Source organism: Zingiber officinale, chromosome 8A (genome assembly GCF_018446385.1).
Source record: "Zingiber officinale cultivar Zhangliang chromosome 8A, Zo_v1.1, whole genome shotgun sequence".
Lineage (NCBI taxonomy): Eukaryota > Viridiplantae > Streptophyta > Magnoliopsida > Zingiberales > Zingiberaceae > Zingiber > Zingiber officinale.
This window is the reverse complement of record NC_056000.1, coordinates 18225224-18246490: the sequence shown is the minus strand read 5'-3', so window position 1 is coordinate 18246490 and position 21267 is coordinate 18225224. Positions and strand designations below refer to the sequence as shown.

The following is a 21267-nucleotide window of genomic DNA, read 5'->3' as shown; positions in this document are numbered from 1 at the left end:
CGACTACATTCGAGAAGTGCAATTCCCTAGCTGGTTAGCCAATGTGGTTCTAGTATCTAAGCCAGGAAATAAGTGGAGAGTATGCATTGATTTTCGGAATCTTAACAAGGCTTGCCCAAAGGACTATTATCCTCTACCTCGCATTGATCAAGTAGTGGATTATACGGCTGGGCGTGAGTATATCTGTATGTTGGATGTCTATCAGGGTTATCATCATGTAAGATATGCGAATTTATTTTTAGGGTTACCATGGAAATACGCATTATGAGAGTTTAATGGAGGAATTACTTAGGGCTTAATTCCCTTAACCCTAAGCTATTTATAAATAGGGCTCACATCTCTCTCACTCGAACCCAAATACCCAACCCGCACTCTTCCTTCCTCTCTTTCTCTCTCGCACGGACGAACCCGATACCGACAGAGGGATTCTTCCCCGACGATCCTATTCTCGCCGAGTCACCGGAGGAAGAGCATCGGATCACAATGGTATCGGCCATCTTCGAAGGAGCGACCACCTCTTCGGCCATTCCTTAAGCGCGATCGACGATGATCCAGCGTCTAGGGCACGCGGGGGGCTTGACTCGCATTGTCGCCGATCGATCGAGTTCCTTCGTTCTTCCTCCTTGATCTGTTCAGCGGAAGGCGACTTGTGTCATCACACATTGGAGCGGATCGGATGACGTCGTCTGTAGGCGACGATTAAGGTAAGTGTCGACGGGAAAGATCTTGTGGATTCAAGATTATGGTTTACGGGGTTTTCAATTTCGATTTCCTTTCTGTTCTGGATTAAGGAAGGGTGTCGGATCAACCTGGTGATGGATCTCACCTGAGCAGATCTTGATCTTCTTCCTCCTTGCAGCAGATTGGGGTCTCAATTGAAGAAATTAGGGTTCAATTGAGGTAAGTGTGGTCTTGTTTCTTGGGATTTCCAGCAAATTCATTCTGTGCAATTGTTTCCTAGACTAATTTTGGAAAGATTCGGTTACTAGTAGTTGTAGGTAAGGGTTTTGTTGGCTGGGAGATTCGGAAATTGCTATCAAAACCCCAAGGTAAACATTTTTCCAGTGTATGCTTTTGATTTCTGATCAGTGAGCTATTTGATTAGTGTGGCTAACGAGTCGTAGGGGCTTTTTGTTTTGCTTAGATGAATGGTAATGGGTGGGTGTATTTCTTAATCCACATTAAAACTAAATTGCCATGTTAAAATCAGATTAAATATTAAATTAAAAACTATGGATTTGGGTGGGAATTTAAAGAGTGAATCATATTGAACCTAATCTAATTGATTAGGGGATGTTAGGGTGATTTCACTTTAATCATAAAAGGAGAAATAGTAGCTTTAATTTAATTAATAAAAGGGGGCATTAATTAGAGTTAGCTAAATGCGTTAAGGATAGATATTTCTTTTGATACACGATTTATACATCGTAGTGTATGTATATACTTGATACATTAAATGATACAGGACCTTGATCATTGACGAGTCGTGCGACGTGGGGAGGGGGGCGACGTGGGGGGGGGGGGGGCGGGGGTTCTGTTGATACGAGATATCTCGAGATGGGTATTTCTTCCTATTTCCCATTTAGTTCTTTGAACTTTAAAGCATGGTTATATTTGGATGTTTAGGTTGCATTACCTTAAATTTGTATATTTGTTTCGTTCTTGCTTGTCACTTCTGTTTGACCTTTGATATAATCTAATTTACTTTGATACTGTCTCAACTCTTGATATCGGAACTCTGTACATATGCATATGTAGAGTTTGTATCATAGAGATATCCGGTTTGTACGATTAGCATGTTTATCATGTATATTGATGTCGAGTATACACGTGATGGGTATGTGTTATTGAAGTTGCATAGTGGATTGATCATTTTGTATATTGGAGTATGCATATACGTTTGTTGTGGTTATTGGGGGTGTTTCTGGGGTTGCATGATTGATAATAGTATCTATATTGTGACTATTCACATCATTTCATCATTCATTGCATACTAACAACTATTGTCTCCCTTGTGGTGTGAGGTTCGTCAGTTGGTTATAGCTGCCCATTCGGCCACTGTTGGAGAGTGGTAGCTAGAAGTGGAGTTAGTCCTGTCGCACTTACTCAGTCGTTTGGTGTTTATACTCTATCAGTCTCGACCACTCTGGAGTAGTGGGTCTTGAGGATACAATAGTCAGAGGGCTTAAGTTGTGAGTGGTCAGTGACCCTTTGCTATGTAGTTAGATAACTACTTAGCGAACCATCCGCTTTAGCCGCCTATAGTGGTGCATGTACTATAGGCTAGTATGGTTTGTCACGGACCCAAACCTCTCGGCCATACAGGGGTCGTGGTGTCTAGAGAGGTGGCGGGGTGACGATGGAGCATGCATACGCATTTTACATATGATGCGCGGTGCATCTGTGGAGATATTTTTGCATACATGCATAGTAAATATTAGTTGCATGTGATTATGTGTTGTTGCATTTGTTTGAGCTATGTATGCTGCATTTGGATATCATACTGCATACATGTCATTTATTTTACATGTATATACAGTCATATTTATATTTGCCCAAGTGTCACGAGTAGATCTGCTGCTGTTCTGGTGAGTTTACTGATTATGGTATCATGGTATTGATTCTAGTCGAGCATGTGCATTTATTGTGTCATGTATGTTTATGTATAGTTGTTGTATCAGATGTGGCTAGATGTGTTATATTTTGACAGCATGATTTTATTCTTATTTATGGAGACTGTGTTCCTTGGTTCCTATATCGTCATATTACCCATGTTCTGGAGATGTAGCAGTCCTTGCCGAAACGTTACAGTCGAATCCTGCAATGCATTCCTTCTAGGGAAGGACTTAGCATTATGGTACGCTCCGCAAGTGTACGAAAATGTCGCAAGTAATATAAAAGATTATCGTATCCACAGGGACTGGAATAAGCACTAGAAATGTCTCAATGCGAATTAGCTAAACAACTATCCAATCGTTTCAAAAGCAAAGTAAAGGTAAACAAGTCTAATCTTAAAGATCAACAAACAAGAATTTAGTGTTTTGGGTTATGATAAAGGGAGATTCTAGGAGTTTCGATTTCTTTGTAGGATTTCTGGAATGTAAATGGTTCACCAATTCTTATCCCTCAATTGTCAAACATGTAGAAAGTTGCCGGTTCTCTCTTGCAATAGACAACCGGCTAAGAACTGAGAAATGTATCTAAATAGGATTAATTAGACATGAACCTATGTTGTCCTTACACAGAAGTGCACCTATTACTATGCCTTCCTCGGATATCAACATAGAAGCCCACGACTTATTAGTCTATCAAGATACAAGAAACTAATCACAAAATCCATCCTACTCTCTTGAATATTCCTATTTCCTCTTCAAGATTGTCTCTCAAACGTCCTTACATGGGCTTGCACCTGTCACGTGGATCCCTCGGATGATCGAGTGAGAGTTTATCTTTACAAAGTCCATAAGAAGTCCAAACAATTAATCAAGAATGAGAACTAAGCACGCATCACCATTAATCATTCAAGATTTAATTGATACAAGTAAGATAATGTCATTGGAACAAGAAAATGGCAAATCCATAAGAGATTACATCAATCCATCATACAAATACTCCCTTCATCCTAGAATACAAGATCTACTCCATGAATCGAAGAAGAATACCCGAAGAAATAGAGATTACAAGCATTTCTTAAATCCCCAATCCAAGAAATCAAGAAGAGGGGGAAAGAGAAAACTTATTTACGAAGAAGCCTCGTCTTCGGATCCAACCCTCGCTCCGGAGTCGAAATCGTTAAGAAATCCCCTTGAATCGCCCAGAAATCCTCCCAAGATTGGAAGGAAACCACCAAATCTTGCCTTCTCCCGAAGGGGGAGAGATCCCCTTTCAATTCATGAAGGAGAGCTTAAATAGAGGAGGGAATCGGGCGCCACACGGCCCCGTGACACGGCCGTGTGAGATCCACACGGCCATGTCCAGTTCCTTCTCTGCCAATGCTGCACGGCCGTGTGGTGCACACGGCCAAGGCCCTCCTGCTCTCTGGAAATGTTACACGGCCGTGTGGTGCACACGGCCACAGCCTCCTTGGTCTCTGGAAACCTCACACGGCCGTGTAGATCCACACGGCCATGTAAGGCTTCTGCTCTGGTTGGCTTCAAATCTTGACACGGCCGTGCGAGGTTCACACGGCCATGTCATCTTCCTCTTCTATTGGTGCCAAACTCCACACGGCCCGAGCTCCATACCAGTGCAGGGCCGTGTGAGGTACACGGCCCGGTACTTTCTCCCTTTGTTTCCTCCAAGGCTTGCCCAAAGATGTAGATTCTTCACCAAATCGACTCCTATGTACAGAAAATGCACAAAAAGTAGATCTCCGAACCAAAAGAGTAAATATGCTAAAAGGAAAGCTGGAAGTATAAAAATGTATAGATCAAGCATGCTCAAAGTATGTAAATGTACGTAAAAACATGCATAAAAGAGTATATAATCTACGCACATCACACCCCCAGACTTAAACCTTTGCTTGTCCTCAAGCAAAATGCTGCAGTCTAAATTCATATGTTCTACAACACATTCATAAACCCAGTGCACTTTCCTAACTCTATCAAAAAGTTTCATTAACAAGCATGATCATGGAAACAAGTAAAGTATGGTTCAAGCATAAGAATCTTGTGCGCAGTGCAAAAGTAACTCAACACCCTTCAAGTTTCAATCCATGTCCTAGTCAAGTCGTCATCAAATTTGAATTCCTAGTGTTCCCAGTGAAAGACAAGTAACCAGTGATAGGCACTTACTCACCATTCACTTGGTTCATATTTCTCAACTAACCCAAGGTCTCAAAGGTGTGCTCAATCTCAAGGGAAGCTAAGCAGTCATTTCCCCAGTAACCTAACTCGGTCTCAAAGGGGTGACTTGCTAGATTCCACTCATGACAACTATTTTTTATATCCCTTATTATTCTTTTATATTTTTTTTTATAAGTGTTTGCATTGTGCAAAACTTATTCACAAATGTACTTTTAGCACACATGTTGGGATATTTTGATTTTTCCAAATGAGCTTTAATGATTTGAGCCTCATCCAGTAACCAAAATGAAAGTTGAGAAATCACCATGGAAACCAAGTACTAAGCAAACAAGATGAATCATGACTATTTCAATAACATCAACTATTCAAGCATCAAACACAAGTGTAGTGAAGATAAAATCCTTAAGGTTGAATCAAAACTAAAACTCATCACCATAAGATTCTTAGCTTATTAATGCTTCCCAAGATAGAAAAAAGAACTACACAAAGTTTACTACTAGCATCATTTGAACATCATGAATCAAGACAATAATCATGCTAACATTTCACTTGAATCCAAGAAAGCATATAAGTGAAGATTTGATGTTCTCAAAAAAAAATTTTTGCCATGATTATTTCAAAAACAAGCAAAATAAAGCAATAAGCAATGATTATTTCAAAAACAAGCAAAATAAAGCAACAAGCAATGAAAATAAGAACCAACATGAAAAACTAACAAAAACTAGAAGCTGAAAACCAAACTAAACAATACATGACACCCCCCCAGACTTAAACTTTTCATCGTTCCGATGAAATCAGTATAGTGGTGGAGGTGGAGGTGGACGAGGGAAAGGAGGTCTACGACGTGGTTGGCCAATAGGAAAACTAGGAAAACCTGGAATCTCACCCAAGGATCTATGATACTCATATAAAGCATCTACTTGTTGACTAGTAAGCGTCATACTCTGCATAAAATCTCTCATCCTAGCCTGATCAGTATCATAATCCTGCACAAACTCAGCCACTTGACCTTGAAAATTCCTCGTAAACTGAAAATGATTTTGTACCTCCCTAAACTGATCATCAGATAAAGAGAAGCGCCCCTCTAACATTTTTCGTTGGGAATCTTGCTTCTCATGAAGTGATTCTAGAGACGTACGAAAATCTGAAAAATCAAACCTAGAAGATCCCGTGCCATATGCAAAAGAATGCCTAGCAGGCTCCATAAAACTAGTAGGCTGCGTGTGTCCAGATGACGAGGGCTCATGATGTGGCTCAGTGTCTCCAGGTATAGAAGGGTTATCCTCAAAATCCAACTCAGAAATTACCCAATTAGCCAGGTTACGGATAGTAGTTCGTTCAGGAAAAGGAAGGGGTAAAGGAGAACCACTCCTCCTAGGAAACGCGAAATCATTCTCATCCCGAACGATCATTTTCATAGCAAGACATGCATCAATGTCAATCATGTCATTACCATGAATTATTTCCAACCCATCAACATCAAGATTTAAATTATAAGCTATTCGGGTAATCAAATCACCAAAAACAATTGATCCCAATGATGCCTTAGCAGATCTTAATAAGGTTTGAACAAAATGAAAACCAGAATCAAATTCAACCTTATAAAGCATAGCCCATAAAGCATCAAGCTCTATCTTTTTAACCACCCCATCACTCTCTCCCCTACCAAAAATAGTTTTACTCATGACTCTATGTAGATACCTAAAGATGGGGTTTTGTATATTGGAGGCCTTAGCTCTTGAAGGCTCATAAGGTTGACCTAACCCAGTTATTGCATTCCAAAAATGATTCCAATTAAACCTTGAATCAAACCTACGAGGGCTACCGGTGGTTATTCCAAAACAAGAATTAAAGTCACCAAATGTCCATAGAAATTCTTGATTCATTAATCTAAAAGAGATTTTTCCAAACTAATCATCTTCATTAGTAAAATGGACATCCAATGAACTTAAAAATTCCAAAACAAGACGAGGATATGTAGGCAAATGTGTGTACATAATATCACCCCAATCTAAAAAACCAATCATCAAGTCTACATCTTCCCTAATTCCAAGCATATCAAGAACAGTTGGGTCCATATATCTAGTACACACTATCTTTCTATTGACAAGAATTGCAAATCTAATTACTTGATCATCATTTCTAAACACGATATTGAATTCATTGTCATTACCTTCGTTGCGTGAAGTCCTTTTGCCTTTGCCCTTCACTGGTTGTTTTCCCTTGTCCTTTGATGGCTCCTCCTCTTTGTCCCCACTGGATCCACCACCTCTCTTGCGAAGTTTCTTCAAAATGTTGGACATCTTGATGAGTTTAGACAGGGGAAAAGTTATCTAGGGTTGGAAGAATGAAACTCAAAGAACAAAACTTCAAAGATCAAAAATCTTAGGTTAGGAGGATGAAAAGTGAAGAGGAGAACCCGGATCTAAGATCTTTTGAGAAATTAGAGAGGGGTTTTTAAGAGATTGGGAGAGAGAAAGATGTTTTAGAGAGTTGGGGGTGTGCGGAACACGGCCAAGATCTGCCCTTGTGAGGTAGAAGAAAGACTTTAATAGTTCTCCTACACGGGTCGTGTAGATCTACACGGCCTCCCCATCTTTCCTCTCGGGATTCTTTACACGGGTCGTGTAGATCCACACGGCCTCCACCTCTTCCTTCTCTGGATTCCTCGCACGGCCGTGTCTGGGACACGGCCTCTCCATCTCTCCTCTCGGGATTCTTTACACGGCCGTGTTTGAGACACGACCTAGATCCTTTTCTCCTCGGAAGATGCTACACGGCCGTGTCTGGATGACACGGCCTAAGCACTTCCCTTCTTTGCAACTTTTACCTGGCCGTGTATAGCACACGGCCGAGCTCCGTTTTGCACCTAACCTGAAAACAAAATCAAAAGAATGCATCAAACTAAAAGAAATTTAGATGCAGATCAAAACTAACTAAAAGAACCCTTGGGTTGCCTCCCAAGAAGCGCTTGTTTAAGGTCTTTAGCTCGACCAAACTTTATCATTCGCTTATTTTCCTCGCCCTTGGAGGACAGATATACTTTTCATTTTTGTTGGGAGATCTTCTCCCAACATCTTCCACCACATTGTCTCCTTCGTTTGGTGGCCTTCCATGAGGATGGAAATTCCATTCCTCAAGTTTATAAATGCTTGTCCTGCTACAAGCATTTAAAAGAGACGAGACATGGTTAGAGATATTAGATAAATCATATTCCAACTTTTCCTTACCAATTACCAAAGAAAGCTTATGATTTTTGACATCAATTATAGCTCCAGCTGTAGCAAGGAAAGGTCTTCCTAATATGATAGGAATCCTAGGGTCCTCTTCCATGTCCAACACGACAAAATCTGTGGGAATAACATTCCCATCCACCTCTACTGGCACATCTTCTATAATACCCAAAGGGTACCTGCAGGAATGATCGGCAAGTTGAAGTGCCATAGTAGTAAGTTTAATGTTTTTGAGACCTAATTTATTACAAATTGAATAGGGAATGAGGCTAACACTTGCCCCCAAATCACAGAAAGCTTTTTCAAAAAATTCTTTTCCTATGTTGCAAGGAATATAAAAGCTCCCTGGGTCCTTCAATTTTGGAGAAGTGTTCTTCTCAAAAATAGCACTACATTCCTCACTAAGCGCAATGGTCTCGACCTCTCCTCTTCTTCTCTTATTTGACATGAGATCCTTCAGGAATTTGGCAAATCTAGGCATTTGTAGAATAGCATCAATAAGAGATACCTCTACACAAATTTCCTTAACTTTTTCTAGAAACTTGCCAAATTCTTCATCCTTCTTGAGCATTGTAAGTCTCTAAGGAAAAGGAACAGCTTTGCTCTGATGGTTCAGTGGAAGAGTCTCTTCAACCTCAATGGTACTCTCCTCATTAGCTTGAATCTGATTTGGTATAGGAGGAGAGAGCTCTTCTTCTTTTTGTACCCCTTTTGAAGCAGTCACTTGGGAGTCTCCCAAGGTCCGTCCGCTCCTAAGCTCAATCCTATTGCAATGCTCCATAGGATTCACATCAGGTTTTCCTGGAAGCTGTCCTGGTGCTCTGGATGATGAGGAAGCTAGTTGGGCAATTTGACTATCCTGGATCTTTTGATGCTTTTCAGAATTATCCATTCTCTGAATGAGCTTTGCTAAATCTTGCTTCATTTCATTCTGACTTGAGATAATTTCTTCAAGCATCTTTTCAACATTTGACTTTGGTAAGCCTTGAGAAGATAGATGTTGAAAATTTTGTTGCCCAGCTTGAAAATTTGGTCTTGCCCCCATAGATGGTCCTTGATCTTGATTGTTCCTGTAAGAAAAATTTGGATGACTCTTCCATCCAGGGTTATAAGTATTTGAGTATGGGTTGTTCTGCCTTTGATTGTAACTCATGATTGCATCACATTGTTCAAGTTGATTGATTTGTGCAGTGATAGCTCCCAATGGACATGAGTCATTTGAATGCTCTGAACTCCCACATACTTCACAAGATGTACTAATAGCATTGACCATATTAGCACTAGTCCCCATATTCTCAAATTTCTTTGTAAGAGCGTCCAATTTTGCAGACAAAAGAGTGACTGCATCTACATCGAACTTCCCTGATGCTTTAATTGTTGGGTTTACAGAGGAATAGCCACCACTTCTTTCATTTGCCCATTGATGATGATTTTGTGCTACACTTTCAATGATTTCTTCGGCTTCATCTAAGCTTTTGTTCATAAGTGCCCCTCCAGGTGAATCAAGGGACACTTTGGTATGATAATTGATGCCATTATAAAAAGTGTGCAACACTAACCATCTTTCCAACCCATGATGTGGGCATTGTCTGAGCATACTATTATATCTATCCCATGCTTCAAAAAGAGATTCTGAGTCAGTTTGCTTGAAGCTTGCAATTAAATTCCTCATATGAGTTGTTTTGCTTAGTGGATAGAACTTATCAAGAAACTGTTGCTCACACTGCTCCCAAGTGGTGATGCTATTAGGGGCCAAAGAATTCAGCCATTGCTTTGCCCTATCTCTTAGAGAAAACCCAAATAACAATAATCTAACTGCATCTGAAGGAACTCCATTCATTTTCATGGTACCACATATTTCATAAAAGACCTCTAAGTGTTGATTGGGGTCTTCATGAGGTCCTCCACCAAATTGGTTCTGCTGCACCATAGATATGATTGCGGGTTTGATCTCAAAGTTATTAGCTTCCACTGAAGGCCTTGAAATACTAGATCGAAAACCTCTTGCATAGGGTGCTGCATAATCCTTAAGTGGTCTATTTGCCATGTTCAAATGTTCCTGTTCTTTAATTTGCCTTTGCAGAATTCTTCTTTTATGGAAAGTTCTATCAATCTCAGGGTCAAAAGGAAAGAATTCCCCTGCAAAGTTAGATCTTCGCATACACAAGAATAAGATGGCAAATGGCAATTCGACAGAAAAAGAAAGATAGAAGAATCAAAAATGCAGAATTGAATTTGTACAAAAAGAATTAACAAGAAGTGAAAGTTATACATAAAAGTAAAAACAGAAATCTAATGATTAGTTACAACCATGCAATATGAAAGGAAAACAAATGTTATGTTTAGTCTAACTCAATTGATAATTCCTAATGTTATAGTGCAGTCCCCGGCAACGGCGCCAAAAACTTGGTACGCTCCGCAAGTGTACGGAAATGTCGCAAGTAATATAAAAGATTATCGTATCCACAGGGACTGGAATAAGCACTAGAAATGTCTCAATGCGAATTAGCTAAACAACTATCCAATCGTTTCAAAAGCAAAGTAAAGGTAAACAAGTCTAATCTTAAAGATCAACAAACAAGAATTTAGTGTTTTGGGTTATGATAAAGGGAGATTCTAGGAGTTTCGATTTCTTTGTAGGATTTCTGGAATGTAAATGGTTCACCAATTCTTATCCCTCAATTGCCAAACATGTAGAAAGTTGCCGGTTCTCTCTTGCAATAGACAACCGGCTAAGAACTGAGAAATGTATCTAAATAGGATTAATTAGACATGAACCTATGTTGTCCTTACACAGAAGTGCACCTATTACTATGCCTTCCTCGGATATCAACATAGAAGCCCACGACTTATTAGTCTATCAAGATACAAGAAACTAATCACAAAATCCATCCTACTCTCTTGAATATTCCTATTTCCTCTTCAAGATTGTCTCTCAAACGTCCTTACACGGGCTTGCACCTGTCACGTGGATCCCTTGGATGATCGAGTGAGAGTTTATCTTTACAAAGTCCATAAGAAGTCCAAACAATTAATCAAGAATGAGAACTAAGCACGCATCACCATTAATCATTCAAGATTTAATTGATACAAGTAAGATAATGTCATTGAAACAAGAAAATGGCAAATCCATAAGAGATTACATCAATTCATCATACAAATACTCCCTTCATCCTAGAATACAATATCTACTCCATGAATCGAAGAAGAATACCCGAAGAAATAGAGATTACAAGCATTTCTTAAATCCCCAATCCAAGAAATCAAGAAGAGGGGGAAAGAGAAAACTTATTTACGAAGAAGCCTCGTCTTCGGATCCAACCCTCGCTCCGGAGTCGAAATCGTTAAGAAATCCCCTTGAATCGCCCAGAAATCCTCCCAAGATTGGAAGGAAACCACCAAATCTTGCCTTCTCCCGAAGGGGGAGAGATCCCCTTTCAATTCATGAAGGAGGGCTTAAATAGAGGAGGGAATCGGGCGCCACACGGCCCCGTGACACGGCCGTGTGAGATCCACACGGCCATGTCCAGTTCCTTCTCTGCCAATGCTGCACGGCCGTGTTGTGCACACGGCCAAGGCCCTCCTGCTCTCTGGAAATGCTACACGGCCGTGTGGTGCACACGGCCGCCTCCTGCTCACTGGAAATCCTACACGGCCATGTAAGGCTTCTGCTCTGGTTGGCTTCAAATCTTGACACGGCCGTGCGAGGTTCACACGGCCATGTCATCTTCCTCTTCTATTGGTGCCAAACTCCACACGGCCCGAGCTCCATACCAGTGCAGGGCCGTGTGAGGTACACGGCCCGGTACTTTCTCCCTTTGTTTCCTCCAAGGCTTGCCCAAAGATGTAGATTCTTCACCAAATCGACTCCTATGTACAGAAAATGCACAAAAAGCAGATCTCCGAACCAAAAGAGTAAATATGCTAAAAGGAAAGCTGGAAGTATAAAAATGCATAGATCAAGCATGCTCAAAGTATGTAAATGTGCGTAAAAACATGCATAAAAGAGTATATAATCTACGCACATCACATTAGTACAATAGTTTAATTGATCCATTTATTGAATATTTACCATAGTTTTAATGTTAGCTGGCAACCTAACGCAACTTTCCTCCTTTATCCAAGCTTGGGACCGACCATGATCAGTCATCATGGGTGGAGTTTTAACTATTCGTTATTAATGAGATAAATTTTATTTAAATATAAATAATAATATATATAATTTTATCTGGAAGCCATGTGAAATAGAATGCCAATGAGCTAACTAGGATATACGAATCAAGTTGTCATGACCTAAAGGGGAAAAAGGGTGATGAGCTATCTTCGAGGTTGACTGAGTCGCTAGAACTCCAAGAAAAATGCCAGTAACAGAAAGCTGAGAACCTCAAAAAGTCCCTGGTCAACGATACCTGTAAAGCTGCTAGAAGATAGGAAAAGGTAGACAGAGCATTAGAGGGAGTCAGGATTGCCTCGGCCTTCCACTCCGATGCTCAAGTCAGTCTCTAACGAAGTATATGAAGTAGATAAACAGTACTACCTAAAGACTGAATGTCAAAGCATACCTAGCCCACAAGAGCAGGAGCACAGGCCATAGGCATCATAGAGCCAAAGGGGCATGGAGCCGGAGGCGACGCGAAGCCGGAAGTGACGCAGAACCGGGGGGCTAGAGGCATGATGAAGCCATTTTTGCATGTCACGTGACACTTCAAAATTAATAAAGATTGGAACCTATTAAAACTAAAGATAAGAGTTGTAGTAAGAACTCCCAAGTCATTTTTTTTTCCAAGGATAACTAAGAAGTGTGTGAGTTCTCTAGACTGAATTCAAATTAAATTCTTACATCAACAAGGTCAATTAGGCATTTCCATTTGATTCATATTACAAATTGAATTAATCTAATTCTCAATAGTGCATTAGTAAAATCAAGAATAGGATCAAAGAAAGGTTAATCTCATCTAAACATGATCCACTTCATTTCATCAAATTGGTATCAATTAAGTTCGGTTCTAATGCATCATTGAATCAATTAACTTAATTATCATATCTTCAATTCACAATCATAGTAACAATTAAACTCAAAGCTCAAACAAACTTGTAGAACCTGAAATAGCATTCAATTCACGATCACAATCAAATTAAACAATTAAACTCAAAAGCTCAAACAAAATAACGTTGAACAGAGGTAACAATCAAAAGCTCAAGTTAAGCATTCAACATTCAAGTATGATCACAGTCACAAAGATCAATTGTATAGAGCAAGGATTTGCTAACTAAATAACCGACATTAAGAAACTAGCAATAAACGGAATTACAAATTCAAAACAGAACGTAGATTGCAAACTAATTATGTAGCTTAAATAAGATATGAATTGCAAAAGTTCAACAAGATCGGAATTGCAAGTAAGAAATCAGATTTGATGATCTGAGCAGTCACAATTGAAAACATAAGTAAAGAAAGTAAACATTCACACAAACATAGCAAACTTCTTCCCTTTGCTGTGACACAGAGGTGCTCTTGGAAACTTCCCTTCAAACATCCAACAAACAATAAACAAACTTCCAGCTATTACCAGGCGACGCTCACAGCTCCTGGAAACCTCCCTCAAAGCTCCGTTCATCTGATAATCTCATCCGTCGAAAAAAAACAGAGAAAGATTCTGTGATTTGCCAAACCAAATTGATTGATCAGATCAACCTAGTTTCGCTACGGAATGAGGATCGGAAAAGAATCAGAAACTCCTGGAAATCTCCCTTGAAGCTCTGTTGAATGCGAAGATCACTGATCGAGAACCTCCCTCGAATAGGAACGCGACGGTGAAACAGAATCAAAATCGCGGCTGAAGAAACCTCCCTCTGCCACTCTCTAATCTCGGAGGATGAACGTCGGTAGCTCGGAGATAGTCGTCGGAGAAGAAGATTAACTCTCGGATATGGAATGTGGAAGGAGACTGCGAGGACGACGATGAACAATGCTGAAATATCGCGTGAAACGCCCGAGTCCCCCCCCCCCCACACTGTAGCTTCTCACGCGATTTAAATCACATCTTATTTTTGATCCAACGATCCAGAATGCTTCGATCTTGATCAACGGTCCAAACATCTCAAATCTAGATCAAAAACTCTGGGTCTTCATCAATGGCTGAGATCTACTCCTCATTAGGTTGGATGGGCTGCATCTTCAACGGATGTCTTAGATCTACTCCGATCTGGGATGAACGACCAAGATTGTTCCAGAGCTTGATCGTCTTGTTTAAACTCTGATTCGAGCACAAATGTGGTCTGATCTGATCGGGTCCATAAAGAATATATCGAATATTAGCTTCAAATACCATGATTATAAGATAATTTGTAATTAAGTCCAATATTAAATGTAATTATGAAATATTATGTAAATACGAGTTTATCCTATAAAAAGATCATTAAAAGCATGCATTATGAATCAAAATAATATAGCAAAATCATGGTTATCAAGGCGGTGTGGAGCCAAGGCTAGAGGGATCTTGCGACTGGAACATAATAGAAGCTCACATGCTGAAACATAACAGTGACTCGCATGTCGGAACATAACAACAATTTGTTAGAGTGTATACTAAAAGCCTAGCTTTTGGTATAAACATTTATCTAGAAATAAGAATCACATTGGTCAAATGTCTACATTTATGATAAATGTAGTTGTTCAATTAATTTATATTGTAGATAACATGGTGTGTGGTGTCACACACAGAGGATCATGTTATCAGTACCTTATAAATTATAAACAGTAGCTCACGACCATAATGGAAAGGAACAAACCATTGGAAGGTCGTAGTGTAATTAGGTATCAGTTTATCTTGACTGTATAATTACACTAGTACACTCAGAGTGTATTGAGTAGGACCATTTGAGGTCGTTTCTTTTATACTGACTTTATAAAGAAACAAAGACCTCGATTATTATGGAAGTGTGTGCTCTTAATCCTAATATAATAACAAGCACATATATTTGATATTTATTTCTTTAATTTATCAATGGGTGAGATTTAATTTGATAAATCAATAAGCCCGATAAATTGAGAAATGGTATCACTTATAGTGTGTGTTGCTGATTATAAAAGGAAACTGTGTCCTAGAGATACTAGGTTGATAATGTCCTCAAGAGGAGCTCATAAGGATTGTCATGTTAAACCCTGCAGGTGGACTTAGTCTGACATGATAATAAGGTTGAGTGGTACTACTCTTAGACTAAGATATTAATTAAATGAGTTGTCTGTAACTTACTTAATTAGTGGATATTTGATATCTTAAACACAGGGAGACTAACACACTCATAATAAGAAGGAGCCCAAAAATATAATTTGGGATTGGTGCGATAGTTCAATAATAGTTCTCTAGTGGAATGAATTATTATTGATAAAATTAAGTTGTGTGTTCGGGGCGAACACGGGATGCTTAATTTTATCGGGAGACCAAAACCAATTCCTTCTCTCGGTCCCTATCGTAGCCTCTTATTTATAGAGTACTATACCCACCTATACCCACCTTCTATACCCACTTAAAGGGGGCCGGCCAAGCTAGCTTGGAAACAAGCTAGGACCGGCCTAGGTATAAATTGGGGTGGCCGGCCCTAGCTTGAACCCAAGCTAGAGGGGCCGGCCATATTAAATTAAAAAGGGATTTTAATTTTAATTTTTATTATGTGGGAGATATAATTTATTAAAGAGAATTAAAATTAAAATATCTCTCTTGTAAAAGATCTACAAAAGATTAAAAAAAGATATTAGATCTCTTTCCTTATTTGTAGATTGGTGAGATATTTTATTTACTCTTTAAAAATTATTCACATGTTGTAAAATTAAAATTATAGAAATTTCCTTTTATCAACCATGAAGAGATTTTGAAGAGAAATTTTATTTTTTAAAATTTCTGGAAACAAATTAGGAAGTTTAAATTGTTGATTGAAACTTGTCCAATTTGTTCTTCATTGATGTGGTCGGCCATAAGATTTCAATTGAGGAAATTTTATTTTATTTTTCTCAATTAAATCATGTCAAGGAAATTGAGGAAATTTTATTGTAATTAAATTTCCTAATTTGCTTAGGCCAAGGAATATAAAAGAAGGGGTGAGGGTGCCTTCATGGGTGACAACCTCTATTATTTTTCTCCCTCTTTTTTCCTTGGTATGGTGGCCGGCCCTTCCCTTTCTCTCCTCTCCTCTTGATGGCCGAAACCTATCTTCTTGGTGGAGCTTTTGTTAGTGGCCGGATCAAGGAAGGAGAAGAAGGAGAGAAAGCAAGTCTCGTCTCTAGCATCCCTTGGAGCATTGGTGGTGGCCGAAATTCTTCATGCTTGAAGAAAGTTATTTTGGCCGGCCATCTTCTTCTTTTCTTCCTCTTTGTGGTGGCCGAAACTTATCTCTTGCTTGGAGCTCTTGTGGTGGCCGGATACTACTTGGAGAAGAAGAAGAAGAAGGAGAGGAAGCTAGCATCTCTTGGAGCTTGGTTGGTGTTTTGATTTTCTTCCTTGGTGAAGCTTCCTTGTTGTGACTGAACCTAGCTAGGAGGAGAAGAAGGTGGTTGGTGGTTTCTCATCTTGGTAGATCGTTGCCCACACAACGTCCGAGGTTAGAAGAGGAATACGGTAGAAGATCAAGAGGTCTTTCTAGAAGGTATAACTAGTAGTTTTTCCTTTTCCGCATCATACTAGTTATTTATGGAAATAATACCAAATACAATAGGCTTACGATTCTAGTATTTCGAATATGTTTTTCGATGTTGTGTTCTTTTGTTTTTTTCTTTTCCTTGTGATTTGATTGTTCTTTTCGGTTAACCTAAAGTTATTTTAGGAAATTAAATATTAGCTTTCTATAAAAGGTTTTGTCTAGTCGGTGGTGGTTGCTCCCATATCCAAGAAGGTCATGTGCCTCGCCACGTCAGTACTGGGAACCAATTATGGAAATTAATATTTAATGGAATTAATAACTTAAGGTGATTTGGGTCGAACGTGTTAAGTTCCGCAGGAGATCCAAGTCAAAACCTAAAAGAACAAATAGATTAAGTTTTGGATCAAATGTGTTAAGTTCCGCAAGCGATCCAAAATTTAATTTAAAAGAACACATGGTAGCTAGGAAAAAGGTTCAGACCTTTGTACAAAATTTTTGTACAGTGGAACCTCTAGGCTTTCCGAGTAGCAACCAACACAATTCACAGGCTGGAACACGCCAACGACGCAAAGGCCGGAACATAGCAACGACATAAAGGCCAGAACATGGCAGAGACGGAACACGGTCAAATCGGCGACAAACGGTGTCTACGGCAACAGTGGGGTCTGCGACGACAGTGGCCGGTTCTATGCTAAGGGCAGCGGCTGCTGGAGGCGATGCCCAAGAATGCGATGTTGGCTCACTATAGTGCAAGGACAGCGTCGACTGACTGTGTTGCTAGGGTGGTAACCTCGGAGCATGAGGACAATGCCCTTAATGCTAGAGAGGGCCAAGGGTGGCCCACAGCTAAGGTGTTTGAAGCTGCCGATGTGCGGAGGGAAGGGTTGGCGATGCTAAAGGCGGTGTGGTCCAACCAAGGGCAAAGGTGGCAAGAGGGGTCGTGGGCTATGGCATCCCGAGCATAAGGAGAGAGGAGGCGGCGCTCTAGCCGGAGATCAGGGACGGGGAAAGAGTAGAAGATGTTGCTCGGTGATGGTGAAAAGGGGGGTCGTCGCCTGAAGCGGCTTGGTCGGTGGCATAGATGGAGAGAGAGGCAAAGAAAAGGAGGCGGTCGACAACTCACAGAAGGAGGTGATGAGGCGGTGTCTGGGCCGACCATGGCTACCTGCGGCATTGACGATCCGGCTACCCGCGACACCGACAGTCCTGCTACTCACGGCGAAGGATGCGGTGGCGTGCGTGAGGCGGAGTAAACGAAGAAGAAAGTCCCTCACTCCCTTTTCTTCTTCTTGAAGAAAACCCCAAAAAGGAGTAAAAGTCAAATCTCCAAAATGCCCTTCCCCATTGTCCTCATCTCTATTTACTGCATCAAGTCTATAGTAAGGTTGAATCGCTCCAGACTACAAAATCAAATTATTGGGCATGTCATATGATGCCAAGCAAATAACTATAGCGATACCGAGCGAGCGACGATAATGGTGCTGAGCGAGCGACGAAAACAATGTCGAATGAGTAGCAAAAATAGTGTCGATCAAGTGACGAGCGGATGATTGAGTGGGTGACAGAGCGAATGCCAAGCAAAAGGTGACAACGGTAGTGAGAGAGTGGCAAGGACAATGTTAGATGAGCTGTGAGTAAGGCGAGTGCCGACTAAGCGGTGAGTGCCAAACAAATAACAAAAACAGTGAGACAGTGCTCACCCCACGATTCCCAAGGATCCACAGAGTCAAAGATTTGAATAGTCTGAGCCCTAAGTATCTGATCGAGGATGAAGCCCCTATAATATCTGACCGGGGAGCTGAACCCCCAGTCTCTTGATCGATGAGCTAATCTCCTGAAGTTAGTGGGTGTTAAGTCCTAAAGTAAACAAGAGTTGAGCCTAGATGTCAATGGGAGCCAAACCCTGAGGTAAGCAGGAGCTAAGCCCGTAAGGATCCGGTCAGAGCCAAGAGTGGAGTGTATAGAGGGTCTATCCGATTAGCAAGAATTGAACGGGAGAGAACGGGGAGAAGAGCCTCGTGTGAATTCGGGCAAAACTAGGGAGTGGGCCCCTGAGAGCCTGTCCAATCGGTTGTAACCGAACGGGAAACGATGAGGAGCAAAGTCCTGTAAGTGTCCAAGAGAGCTGGAAAGTGCGTTCGTGGGGAACCCATTTGATCGACGTTAGCTGATCGAGAGAAAGTGGGATGTGGTGCCCTATAAATATACAAGAGAGCTAGAAAGTGGGTACATGGGGGACATGTCCAATTGGCGGTAGCCGACAAAGAAAAAATGGGAGTCGAAGCCCTATAGATGTCCGAGAGAGTCGGGAAATGGGCATGGGGGTTGCGTTAAATTGCTGGTAGCCGACTAGAAAAAGGTGGGACGTGAAGCCTTATGGATGTCCAAGAGAGTCGGGAAGTTGACCCATGGATAGCCCGTCGGATTAGCGGTATCCAACCAAGAAAAGATAGGGTGCGGAGCCCTGTAGATGTCCGAGAGAATTGAGAAGTGGGCCTGCTAACCGAGAAAAAGTGGAGAGTGAAAGCTTGTGGATGTCCGAGAGAGCTGGGAAGTCGGCTCGTGGGGGTTCCGTCTAATCAATGGGAGTCGATTCAAAAAAAGTGGGGCACAAAGCCCTATGATGTCCGAGAGAGAATATAATAAAAAATCAATCTACTAAGAAGTTGACTTGATCTCTCGACTCTTAAATACCGACAAAATCAAAAAAAAAATATATGATAAAAAATTAATTTGTCAAAGAGCTAACTCAACCCCTCGACTGTCGAACGTCAATGGAGTCAAGGAAAGAATATAATAGAAAATTAATTTGTCAAGGAGCTGACTCAACCCCTCAACTCTCAAACGTCCGTAGAGTTGGAGAAAAAATATAATATAATAGAAAACCCAACGTTTGTGCCACCTGAGGATTTGGAGAATAAGGATTCTGTTGAGACTAAGATCCGTGGGCTTCAAGCGCAATGGTCGAACGTGAACAATACCTTAAAAAGTATAATTCCTTGCTCATGCATTGTGGTCGAAATCTTTCAGGATCATGACGATGGCAAAGAATTTTCCAAACGTTCCAGATCAGACGAAAAGATTTTCAGAGACAACATCAAATTTAATATGTTCAAAAGTGGTGTGAGATAAAATGTCAATGAGCTAGTTAAAATGTGGACCAAGTCATCATGATCCATAAAGAGAGGAAGGTGATAAGATGTCTTCTAGATTAACTGAGATCCTTCTAGGTTAACTGAGTCGTTGGATCTCCAAGAAAAAAAACTTGGAACAGGAAGCCAAGAATCCTACAAAGTCCATAGTCAACAATGCCTATGAAGCTGCTAAAAGAAAGAAAAAGATAGATAGAGGGAGTTCGGGTTACCCAGCCATCCAGTTTGATGTTCAAGTAAATCTCCAACGAAATATACGAAGCAGATAAATAATACTATAATGAGGTTCCTAAAGATTAAATGTAAAAGCATATCAAATCCGTAAAAGCGGCCGGAGGCACTGGGAGCAGAAGGTGGCACAGAACCGGAGACGGCGCAAAGCTGAAGGTGGCACTGAGCCGAGAGGCCAGAGGCGGCAGGAAGCTGGAGGTGGCTGGCGGCTAAGGTGACGAAGCTACCGGTGTGCAGAGGGAAGGGCCGGCGACGCCGGAGGCAGTGTGGTCCGGCCGAAGGCGAAGGCGGCAAGAAGGGCCGTGGGCTGTAGAGTCCCGAACGGTAGGAGAGGGGAGGCGGTGCTCTATCCGGAAATCAACGAGGGGGAAGGAGCAGAAGACCTTGCTCGGCCATGGCGAAAGGGGGGCCGTCGCCCGAGGCGGCGTGGATGGAGAGAGATGAGCAGAGAAAAGGGGACGGCCAGCATCTCACAGAAAGAGGTGATGACCAGCATCTCACAGAAAGAGGTGATGAGAGGCGGCGTCTGGGCCGCCTGTGGCTGCTTGCGGCGCCAGCGGTCCGGCTACTCGGATGCGGCGGCGTGCGTGAGGCGGAGCAAAGGAGGACGAAAGCCCCTCCCTCCCTTTTGCTTTGTCTCGAAGAAAATTCCCAAAAATGGAGCAAAACCCAAATCTCCAAAATGCCCTCCCCACGTGTCGTCATCTTCGTTTACCGCACCAATATATTTAGAAATTAAGTATAAACGTAGAAGTATCTATATAATTACTTTAGTTAGTACGATAAATATTTTGTTGATTTTGTTTATTATCATTTCGTATATTTTGAGTTAATATAATATTATAATTCATTTTCTGTTTTCTCTTATATTTCTATTATTATTAATTTACATATAATAATTTAGAAAAATAAAAAGATTTTAGTTTAGAGATATTTTTTTAAGATAAATTAAAAATGGTTGAATATTAATGAACATTAATGATGAATTAAGCTATAATTTATAAAATTTTAACTGTGAATTAATTTGATGAAAATAATAAATTATTATAATATCAAAATTTATTATTTTAAATTTTTTATAAAAAAAAGATTTTCAAACGTGTTAATATAAATTTATATATATCTATATTTATAAAAAAATTGCTGGGCAGAACTTATTTGCTTAAGTTTCAGCTATCGTGGGTTAAAAATACTGTCAAATTGGCCAAT

The 21267-nt window shown here is 40.6% G+C and overlaps 1 non-coding gene across 1 annotated transcript; it reads left to right on the top strand.

Moving 5' to 3' along the window:
* Window positions 1–9606: 9606 nt before the first annotated feature.
* Window positions 9607–9712, top strand: LOC122013177. The gene has a single exon (XR_006120508.1). It is a non-coding gene; the product is annotated as a small nucleolar RNA R71 (small nucleolar RNA).
* The last annotated feature ends 11555 nt before the right edge of the window (window positions 9713–21267 follow it).